Here is a 12,963-nt window from a genome sequence, read left to right as displayed (position 1 = left end):
TTTACATCTGAAACAGTATAACTTTTTTTTTCTTTCTTTCTTAATCAGGGTAGTACCAATGATCTTTAATAAAGTTCAGAGAAATCTATAAAGTATACAAATCGACTGAATGTTACCGTTCACAGAGGAAGGAGATAATGAAATACAACTTACCTGAATCATAGATGATGTTATTCTACAACAGAAAATGAACCTGAAGAATTTTCAGTGTTGCCAGAATAACAACTCCCCAAAAATCTTAAGTTAAGGCAGCAACTAGAGGGGCGAACTCAACTGCATTTGATTACATATAATGTTGTCTTAGTATCCTGTGAACTACTTTTTAAATAATAGTTGTATTTAGTTTGTAATCAAATAGTTTTAACATACAGTTATTAAAATTAAATGTTATTTGAAAAGTAGTTCACAAAATACCAATCAACATGATACATAATCAAATGTAGTTGAGTTCGCTCCTGTAGTTGCTGCCTTAACTTAGATTTTTGGGGAGTTGTTATTCTGGCAACACTGAAAATTCTTCAGGTTCATTTTCTGTTGTAGAATAACATCATCTATGATTGAGGTAAGTTACATTTCATTATCTCCTTTCTCTTATGAAAAACAAGGAATAGAAAAATGGTAAATTTTGTATTATTTTTAATAAGTCAGGCTCTTAAGGTAACTTTAAAGGAGCGCTAATAATAAATAGATGGCAGCACGTTCCCCTTATCTCCTATGTATTTTGTAAGAAGCAACAATATTCAAAATTAATTTTAATTATATTGAAGAGAGTTTCAGTAAAGAATAAAATTAAGTAGTGTCAACAAGGATCAAGGAACTGGAAACTTGGTTTTTTCATTCAACAGAATACCCTATCAGTGTGGAGCCCAAACGGCTGATGCGATTGGAAAACGGCTACTAACTGAAAATCACGTATTTCCAACAACTACCTTCTCTATCTTGACTCATCACGGAGTTGGCCTATATCGCCGGACTTTAGATACACCCTGTATATAAGCTGTACAGATTATTCTCTAATTTTGATTCAACTTGTTTTTGAACAAAGTTTGAATATTCTTCTCTTTAGTTTGGTAAGAATTATTTTAAAGATTTTTGCTTCGTACAAAATACGTTGGAACAGTATTGACAAGAATTCTTACAAAGATTCTTAGTGAAAAATAGCATTACAAAAGCAGAATTACTTTAGTATACTATTCGAACTTATGTTCCCAGACAGTGAGATTGTCACGAAAACGAAGCTTCAACGTGAAAGTATAGCATACTGGATTATCACCACGAAACTTCAGAAGTGACTAATTCATGTGTTAAAGAAGTAGTAAATGCGCAGTTGTGGAATACCGTAAAAGGACAAGTGTGTACACGTTGTTTGACATAGGCGTTTTTAGGGAATTCTACAACTTCCGACCTTTTAGTTGCTTTCAAAGAGACTCATTCACAGTTGAACTTCAAATGATTCAAATTTGAATGGATGATCCCAATGTAAACATTAAACGAGTTTTGTATGTATACCTTCAAATCAGAATATCAAGGCGTCACCAAATGTCTCTGTAACGCTTTGTATAGGAAGCTGTGGGTTACTTGCTTTGCATGGAGCATTTAACGCTCAATTGAGGTAACGAACTGGAAAACGAAAACAATGAAATCTTTCAGTATAACGATTCACGATTAAACCTTTTAAGCTAAGAGAGACGGATTAAGACAAGTGAATGATGGAATAAATGGTGGAATGAGAATGTATTAGGAAACGAGAGTACCCCGAGAAAATCCACGGACATGATGTCCACCGCGAACTTACTTGGCCAGGGAGTGAACCAAGGACTCCATGCACCAGAGGTAAGTCCTCTACTACTGAAGCACCGTGTCCCCCTCCCCTTCTCGATAACGAACTAGAGAATCGTTGAACTTCTAAGAGCTCTGCATAACTTATTTAAGGATGTTTCGGCATACTGTGCCAAGTATACTTATAGAGACTCAGAAAATTTTTGAGTGAAGTTTTTATTCTGTGTTGGTTTGGTTATTACTTAGCAAGCCATTGACACTTATCGCTATATTCTGCTATATATTCAAAGTGTTAAGAAGGATAAAAAAAGTTCCCAGTTCTTAAAGCTGGCAGTTCGTGTAAGGTATATTGGAAGAAGATAAAATGCTTATTTCTAAACTTACTTTTGTTAAAAGCACTTGCTTCAGGAAGAGAACCTTTCCTTACTGAATTTCAGATTGACACTTCTCTCAGTTCATTTCTTTAAAATACTTTATCGCGTGTGATAAAAAGTGTTATGCAAAAGTTTGTAAAATCAGTAGCTTTTAGTTGTTCGAGTTCATGTATTCGAATTAACATGGAAAATGAAGAAAATATTCGTGTAAAAAAACTTGGACATTGGTTTCTAATACACATACTGCCCTTAAGAAATGCCAACCAGTAACTGATTTTTGCCAAAATTGCAGAAAATTTTCACAGAAATTTGCTTTTTTTTTTTTTTTTTTTTTTTTTTGGTAAGTCACCGTCAAATGGGGTGAATAGAAACACATTTTTGGCTATATGAGAATATAAGTCTGGTATTGTTAAAGATTTCGCGTATCAGATTATTCCAAAAGAAAGGTCTTAATATGCTAATGAATTTCAGTAAACGTCATATTAATTTATCAACTCCACTTTTCTTCACCTTGATTTTTCTTAATGTTTCTATTCACCCCTACCCATGGGGTGAATAGAAACAATTACTTTATTTTCATTGTTGTTTCTTTTATACTATTGGAAAGGTAAAAAAGAAACAGCGTATTTGTTGAAACGAACTATTTATTTGATACCTGCAAGATATTAGTTCAATAGGACCAGTATTACATAAGTTACAAACTTATAAAACAATACAATGCACAATATAGGTATAAACGACCATATAGTTTTGATGATATTTGAATAAGATTTAAACCACTGAAATCATCAGGGAAACTTATCATGAGTTGAGTTGATTTTGAGGTTTGCGTCCCGTTCAGCAGCGAGGCTATATGAGACGTGGACCTACTGATGAACGTAGAATCAGAACTACATGAGCTCCCGCCGGGAATCGAACTCGGGTCTCCCACGCCAAAGGCGCGTACGCTAACCGCTTAGCCACGAAGGGGCCCGAAAGTTATCATATACTTAAAGCGTGCTGACGAACTCCTAATAAAACCCAACAGTTTCGTTCTGAAAATTTCATTGTTTATGTGCTCTCTTATAAAACACTCCCACATATGCATCATGTTCCCATTTTCGCACTTGGGTGCTGAATAGTCTCATCGAGTTTTAGCTTCTCATTTTACCACAGCAAAATCACCAGCTTTAGAAAACCATCATCTAGTTCGTGATCGTCTGGAATGTTGTCTTCTGGGGTGTTGTCTTTCTCCTCTTCCGACAATACAAATCTAGGTTGAGTTTCGTTGTGATTTGATGAAAATGTATCATTTTCAGAAAACAAACCAAAACTCTTACCAGAAACATCTATTCGTACTCTCTTCTTCCCTTATTTAATTTTTTCATCTTCTTTCATGCTCCTGAGGAGATCCATAAGGGAACGGTTTACAGTCTGAGATGACTTTTGCTGTTCTGTTTCTTCTCGTTCATTGTTTTTTTTTTTTTTTTTTTTTTTTTTTTGTGGCAACATCTTCAGTATTTGGTCTCGACAAAGGGGAAAAATTCCACACTTTTCAAATCCAGCCCTGATATTTTCCTCCTTCAGTTTCACACTTTTTTTTCAGAAGACTTGGAAATTTGTTCTTAGAGATGGTTGATACATTCCTATCAGGTCCTTTTTTCTGCTCCTCAAGAATTTTCCACTCCTTGAGGAATTTCAAGAATTTCCCAAGAAGTGTTTCTATTCACCCCACTAATTAAAAATCATAACAATAACCCAGTAAAGTTAAATTTTGATTAAAAATAATTTACAAAAGGAAAACTTTTACTATGAACGTCAGTAAATGAAACAACAAACTACAAAATAGGCATATGTTCAAATGCAACAAATATGAAAATGTCATACTTACCAAGAAAGTTTAAGGAGCGCTAAAATACCGTGTAAGATTTCAGTAACACATTAATGCTACTGCCGTCTACCTCAGTGTTCCCAACTCAGTAAAACATTTTGTCTCTGCCCTGGACACTTTAGCCGTATAAGACTATGTTAAGAAATTTCAGTTTTCTTGATTAATTTATCGTCCAGATAAATCCAAAACTAATCTGGGAGTTTTGTTTCTATTCACCCCCATGTTTCTATTCACCCCATTTGACGGCACCTTTAAATTATAAATTGATTAGAGATATTACGTGTTTGGATCTCAATATTTGTCCAGATTTTGATGTTGGAATGAATCGTATGAAGTCTCCTTTTAGCTGAATTAGTTGAAAATAATTAGTTAGATGGCATTAGGGCAGAATGGATGCAGTTGTGAGGCAGTTCAAAAAATTTAATTGAAATCCAATTGTGAAACCACTATGAGCCAGTATTCTACTCGTAGAACTAGTCAGCATTTCGAAGACTTTTGGGTAAATAATTTTGATATTTCAGAGTGCAATGATTTAAGAGATGTTAAAATAATCTTGATTTCTCTCATAGAAATTCAAATCCAGAAAGAGTGTTTTCAATCAATGCACAATGTGAGTAGACTATTAAAAGTACAAACTTCAGTAGCACGTAAACTTGTGTACGGTATAGTAACTTCTTGTGGTAAGGTTGAGAAATTATCCGTAAGAAAATCTATGAATTCATTATACATGAAATGCTCGTATTCGTTTAGAAGAAGCAACAAATCAACGACGAAAGAAAGAGGAAAAGAAACAAAAATAGGCCGAAGACAGGAAAATAAAGATCATTCTGAACGAACTTGAAGCTAAGAAGGATAAAATAATGGAAGATATGCCCAATATTGATGTGGTAATAAAGTGTTCGGAGAAATGAATGAATTTACCTAATACTATTGATTTTTCTAAAGATACCTTGTTAATATATGACAACCAGTTTTATGTACACCCATGCACATTTAATCTTGCGCGTATACTGTAGTTCACGATTTTTCGTATTATTCCCACTTTTCCTCCCACTTTTGGTTAAAGTTGAATGATTAATAAGTGGTCATGATAGAAAGCATTCCTTGTATGATTATGCTCCAAAAAATATGTTTAAAATAATAAAATTATAGGCAGAAAAGAAAGTTCGATTGAATGAATCCTGGTAATCATGTTTTCGAGGGATTTTTGTAGTAGCGAAAGGAAATTCAGAATTCCCATTAAAAGAGCTGGGTAGGGACAAAAGGGAGTAAAATTAATCTATTGGTTTAAATCTAGCGTCTAGATTGTCTCAAAAACACATTAGCTTCGTAATCTAGATTTTGTATGCAAATATAGAAACAACCGAATACTAATTTTACAATTGAAGCGACGCGCTACGGATAAAAAATATCAATGTATGGTATAAAATAGGAAGCTCTTTCAATAGAGTCCCCGTGGGTGAGTGAGTTGAGTGAAAGAAGACAGACTCGCAAAGCATTTTGATACTGGATTGAATATCATTCTCTTCTTTATTTATTTTATTTTATTTGTTTATTTATTTAATTTCTTGTAAAATAGTAGTAGTAGATTTCTTCTAAATCTTCATATTCATAAGAACTGAAAGAACATAATAACAAAATAACTTTAAGTTATATCCTTTAATGTGCGTATCGACTCAGAAGCAGAGTACTGTCGGTAATAGCTCTGGTATACTTGTTTCTCTCACCCCTTCCCCTTCGTAACACAGCAGACAGATCCATTTCGAACTCAGGTAAACAGAGAAGAGAGAAAGTGAGGCACAGACGCGTTGCAATTATACTACCTTACATGAAATAGGAAAGGTTGTCGTTATTAAATCAGCTGATAGCAAATTATTGTAGCTTAGCTTTTGAACTTTTCAGAATGTAAAAATATACATATATTCTTTGTGAGAGCGTACCTAGCTAGGAGTGCGATCATTTCCACAAGTTTGGCTACGAGGTGGAAAATAAATTTTTAGTAAATAAATTCTGTAAGTTTAGGTGCTTGGAATACAAGTACTTCGAAAGACTAGCATATATATGAACCAAAATCATACCATTCTAAACCAGACAGGAAAGTGAAATACTGATGTTAAAAGACTATAACGAAAAGGCGTAAGCAACTTTCTAGTGTAAGAACACTTGACAATACTTCATTAAATTTCTTGGGTTACGAATTATCAACGTACGTATGTGTCGGTGCGTAATCTTTCTATAAACATATTTTACAAATTTACTCCTATTCACAATATTCCTAACCAAACGGAACGAAAAGTCCTATTGTTAAAATAATGCGGTAGTTAGTGATCTCTTGCCTGTCAGATGACAGTTAACAGATTACTAATTTCCTTTTCAACAAGCAAGACTTTATTTTACATGAATTAGAGGTTACAATTACAAATTTAGATTATGTTCTCTCGCAGGAGACCATTCGTCCAGCTTAGAGCCTTATATGAATGACAGCAAGTTATGAAAATGAAAAATACAACTTACATTAAGTATGCTGGTGAACCACCCATGTTATAGCAGATCCTGGTTGGTTGCTGAGAGATCCGTTGGTTGTTCCGAGATGATCCTTGGACCTCTCCCTTACCTTTTTATATTGTATTAGTTTCGTCAGCCAGACCCTGAGGTTCTCCGTAACAGCCTGTTTGTTCACTTAATTACTTCTTACGCTACGTGACTGCCGGAGAACCTCATTAGTCCACAATAAGTGTGACTGTTTATTCCAAAATTCTTTTGTTATCTAACTTAAGTACACATACATTTTATCACTAGAAATTAATGACAAAAAAATCTTTTTTGATATATTCTTTTTTTTAACCATTGAGCTAACTTCTTTCTTTTTTTTTTTTCATTCATATGATAGTTTCATTGCACTATATATATCCTATTCCGAAAAGGTGACGACATTGATTATGGTTGTTTTGAGCTGAACATTTTTCAAATCCAACTTCGGCTATCTTCGGAAACAATAAACCAAAGATGCCACGTTCGAATCCCCAAACCAACCTTCACGATCGGGAAAAATCGTGCAGATGTGTTTTTCTTCTTTTAAATGTAATATGAGGTGTTGAAATGTTATTAAGTGTAGAAAACAGTAACATTCTTTGAAACTATGTATATTACATGTTGATTTTGTCCCCTATGTTTTTATACGTGAAAGAACATTTCCAATAGCGAACATAGTTCTTTCATCCATAGTACAATGAAAAAGACAAAAGGAGAAAAACAGCAGCATTTGCTAGGTAGACAATAGAAACTCAGCAAGGTTGTTAATGTTAGCTCAGTGATAAAGCACGGGACTGCTAATCGTAAAGTCCTGACTTCGATATTCGTTTGGGACACACTATTTGGTATATAATTTTATATATCTCAATACATGAACAATTATATAAAAACACTACATTAAAATAAATCAGTTGTGTGTATATATATTCATACAATGATTTCAAGACAAGTAATTACATGTTTAAAATGTGGTGGTGCGCTTTAGATGTGGTGCGTGTTAACAGAACGCCATTATATTATATGTGAATGTTAAATACAAATTAACTGGAATGTGTTGTAATCGTTTACTAGTTCCCAGGCCTTCGAAAAAGAATGCTGAATAAGCGTCAAACTCATTCACTTCTGATAACCTTAAAATTGTGATCTGGGCTGGAAGACTAGTAATTATTACATGCCTTGGTCAAGGTAATCTCTGTTCGGGAATTCATCATGTTCAAAGGAAAGAAAAAGAAATAAAAAAAATACCCTGAGTGTCGGAGAATTCGACATTTTGTATACCCGTAATCCCAGGAAAAATTTAAAGGACCACGCTCAGAGCTTATGGATATCCGGTTTCCGTTAAATTGGTTGATATTGTAGTACGTTGTGTAGTTTGGTCCCCTGATGAAAATTAAAACATATCTATGAATTTTTTTAGATTTTTCTGACGGGTTTTCAAGTTTGACCTTATAATGACCCTGCAATGACCTTGAAATTATTTTGTCGTGTCAAGAAAATTACAGTCGGATCCAGAGATTCAAAAAACATTTATGTACTTCTTGTTCAGATATTTGCAGCGTTCCATCGATTTGACCTTCAAATGACCTTGAACCTGACGTAATGGAGGTTAACCGACCTCGGATTCGGAATCAGCAGCCCCCAAAATCCTAGTATACTCTAGTGAGACTCGTTTATACTTCATAGATAACATGTAGACCTAATTATTATTTTCAGTTTACGAGGGAGTGGGTGTGTCTTTAAGTGACGATAATAATTAGCGGATATCTCAAAAACGTGAGGTTTTTAGGGATTCGTGCCCATTGAGACTTTTCATCGGGGTACCAAAATACACAACATACTACAATACCGGCCAATTTAACGGAAACCGAATTTCCATAAGCTCTAAGCGGTGTCCTTTAAGTCTTAAACATGGAGAAGTTAAAATTCTTTTCTCTCCTGAACTAATAAATGTCGTACATTCAACGATGTAGGAGGTTGATGTAATGTCAACAATCATCTAAAAGAAATCCGAATACATTACCTGGATACTGAATATTGTGTATCTCGAGAAAATATATATGAGAGTACAACATGAACACTTGCACACATTAAGCGCGATATTAAGATAATTAATGATTGAAACACTTAAAATTTTATTGGTATTATTATGCCCTTTCACTAGTATTCTCACAGTTCGAATCATTTAAATACATTGATATTTACTTCACAAGCGGGACAGAGTATAACTTAAGTCGTCACTGGCGTAGAGTGATTGCTGATTATCGAAGACTGCAATGAATTCCATTCCTTGCTATGATGATTCTCCTAGCCCCTCAAGCCCTTCAAGTGACTGGACTACCACAATTGTCTTAACAGCTTGACAACGATCTCATATCGGCGAACAATGTAGGGAATGACAACGTCCTCCCGTAATAGAAAACAACTAACTGCTATTTTAGCACGTTTTCACTCTATTATATGTACAAAATATAAACTTTAAATATCAGTGTGCTATATTCAATAGGCCTACATAAACAATGACCTAACGAGGTTGCTGTATTGACAAGGTTCTAGGTCAAAACCGCGCAAACAATAACAGCGTTGAGCGAAAAGAGCGCGTGTAAATACAGCGTGGACAAAAACCGCGCATGCAAATACAGCCTGGACAAAAACTGCGCAAGGGCAAAAACAGCGTATGTAAATCTGTCATTCCTTCCCCCCCTGGGGGTACACTCATAAAATGCATATCGGCGGAAAACTTCATCCTTCAGGAACACATTGCTACCAAAATTATTATCTTAGCTTAATTATAGGCTGAGTTATTGAAATTTAAATCCAGTCACATTAAGGATCGACCAGAATGTGACTATTTCACACCGTCAGGCGTCTCAATGGCCGTAACTCTCTAACGATGCACTTTCCGACATATGGTCACATGAACTTTTTTTTTGGCTTGTCTACCCATAAGGAATCCACCCCTGAAATTTTGCTGTACCTTTTTGTTACCCCTGTATATATATATATATATATATATATATATATATATATATATATATATATATATATATATATACATAAATACAGATAGGAGAGAGGAAGACTAACGACTTCCATATAAAAAAGCATTTCAGAGTATTGAATTGAAAACTTGTGGGAAAAATTTGTCTTCTTTACTAAAGCACAATTTACTTTCTTGAAGTGGCATGTTGGAATCATAAACTTGCTCTGGACCTGGTTTTGGGGATAGTGAACATGCTGCCTTGAATCATGTTCTGGTTTCGAATATACCTGCAATGTTTTTTTTTACGCTTCTCACTATATTTCAAGAACATAAATCCCATGCTATAATGAGAATATTGAAAAGTACCCCCCGCATGACAAATAGTTGCATACAGATATACTGCGCACTTATTTATTGCTATCACACGATTTACTTAATTGTATTTAGCATTCACATATAATAAACGCACATCATCTCATATGTTATATATGAAACATAATTATTACTTATGTCCTGAAATGACTGTATGAATATACATACAACTTATTTATTTTAATGTAATTATTTTATATAATCATTCATGCATTGAGGAATATATCATTACAAACCAAATAGTTTGTCCCAAACGAGAATTGAATTTAGAGCCGCACTTTACCACTAAACGAACATGAACACACCTGCTGAGCTCCTAAAGAAATACTGAATTTCCAATATATAATGACATTCATATCCATTGCAAATGCTGTTTTTTTTTTAACCCTTTCTCTTTTTTATTCTACTATGGATGCGAAAAATGTGTTCGCTGTCTTTCCTTTCATTGAAAGGGTTCTTTTACGTATGGAAACGTAGGTGTCATAACCAAGACATGCTCAACCTATGCGTAGTTTCGAAACACTGTATCATTACGTACTTCAATGAATGTTTCTTTACAACTTTGAATGTGTTTTTAGAAGCTTTTCCAAGGTCATGCCAGTTTGAAAACATATGTAAGACAATTTGGTTGCTTGTTTCCAAATTCTATGTTTTGTTATTTCATGAAGAGTAGTTACTATTGTCTTATTGATTAAGAGAGAGAGAGAGAGAATGGATCAAGACTTGAACGTGTGTCCCTGTGACACTATTTTAGAAAACAAAGGCTTTAGCAATTAGCTATTTTCACAATCAAAGAAATATGGCAAAGATTGTCTTTTTAAAGCACCACCAGATTGAATCACGCTAAGTAGACCATTTTATCATACATTAGTGATTTTAGATAAAGAAGATTAGATTGGTTTAGGTAAGTAATAGTGAAACAAACTTACTACTTGGGTAAGGAGTGATATTGATTTCCATCTCTTCTTTTCGTAACAGAACAAATCTGTAGATGCTTTTTCTAGGTTTAAATCCAGAATGTATATTTTTATACCTGTAATGGCATTATAACTATGTATTACTAGAATTTTGGTAGGTATATGGTCGACCGTTTTCAAAAATATTGCTTAACCGCCCCCTCCTCTTACACCTCTATTGCATCCTTGAATTAAAATCAATATTGTTAGATTACTTTGATAAGGTAGCAGGTAGAGCAATGAACACATGGGATTCAGTTTTCTCCCACAAACCTTTTATCATAAAATTCTGGTTATATACAAATATAACACACAAAGTCATTATAGTTGTGGTCCAAAGCCGAGGCGGCCAAGGGAAGGTAAGTGGTAATGATTTAGGAACTCTCAGTGCTCCAGGCATGCAAAGAGAAGTTGAGATCCTGCAGAACGCCAGGCAAGCTAAATGGATAAGGAAAGCAAAGAGCTCCAGGCAAGAAAAGAAAGCAGTTGAGTTCCCACAGACCTCGAGGCAAGTTAAGTGGACAGGAGTTCCAGGCAAGCTAAGAGAGCAGGGATGACCAGCCGAAACAGATGCCGATGAAGGTTTTACAGCTTGTTTTATACCCTCTTCTGGAAAGCGATAGTGCTAATATTCCTCTTGTCATATGATCTGATGATGATGATGATGCCTGTCGTCTGCTTGCTTGTTGTAGTAAGAGAGCATGTTGTTTTATTTACAAATAAGAGAGACGTGTTGGTGTTTACAAATATATGCTGAACTATAAAAATATTAGGTAGGTGTACACCGTACAACCTCCTTGATAGGTTTGTAAGGTTGGGTCTTCCTAAAATACTCTCTCAATACTATCAGGTTTAAGGCCTGTTTCACACAGAAGTATTTTTCGGAAGATTTCTCTCGTAGCAAAAACCTTATTACCCTATTGAGGAAAAAAAAAAAAATGAAAAATATAACAATAACTTACTTATATCCAATTTCCAACTATGCTTTCAGTTTTTGGCTCATATCTCAGTAATTACTGAAGCACAAACGAAAAGGGTTTCACGCACAAATGAGCACATACGATGCACTAACGAACGACACTATTTTCATCGTTTGCGCTTGAAATCGTGGACCAGCGTGAACCTGGCCCCACTACCAGTTTTTTTGCTTGTAACTCTGTAATGGCATTTCGTGCACAAACGAACACTATTTTTTTTTTTTTCGTTAGTGCTTCAAGTCGAGGGTCTAGCATGAACTTGACCTCCTACCAGAACTTCCTCGTGGCTAAGCGGTTAGCATACGCACCTTTATATGACAGTTACGGCACTACACTTACCTTGCTTTGTTGATTATAGAATTTTGATATTTCTTTTAGACCGCCACAGATGACTTGATCGACGGAAAATACGCGAACTAAAACAGTGTTCAAAATTAATGAACTCTACTAGAAGTGGTGCTATTCAGCCGATTCGCTAGAACCGGTTGTTAAAATACTTGTATTTCGAGTTCGCAGAACAGTTTGTTATACCCAGACATAACAGTAAATTTTACCCCGTTATACCCAAGAACAGTTAATTTTAGTTTAACTGTCTTTGGTTTTAGAATTTCTTATAGCTACAGGGTTAAGCTTATGATCTCTCAGAACAAGATATAAGCGTTTATTTCTCAATCTCAAATGCTCAAATATCAAGAATGACAACTGGGCTCACATAAGTGTAGTAGTGAGGGTTTTTTTTTTTTTAAAATATATATATATATAAATATATATATATTTGAAACGCATATATACCATTATCAAAAGTTGTCGATCCTTTGCTGGATTAAAGTCTTTCCAATACGTTTTGACAAGCACCTATTTTGGATAATTCGTTTCCAAGATATTCGCAGTACTACCTAATTTCGTCATACCACTTCGTATTATGATGCTGTGTAGATCTCTACTTGTCACTTGTAGTATCCAGTAAAAAATTCGCTTTTGTCTACCTTATATGGCTTGTTTCCTAAGAGAGTTATATCGATCTACCTACCTATCCATCTTATATCTATCTATCCTACGCGGATTGTGTACAGACACATCCGCGAGCGAACTTGCAGCATACGTTTTTATCATATAACATTGT

Source organism: Thermobia domestica, chromosome 9 (assembly GCF_964235325.1).
Source record: "Thermobia domestica chromosome 9, izTheDome1.hap1.1, whole genome shotgun sequence".
Taxonomy (NCBI): Eukaryota; Metazoa; Arthropoda; class Insecta; order Zygentoma; family Lepismatidae; genus Thermobia; species Thermobia domestica.
Note: the sequence above shows the minus strand (reverse complement) of the source record.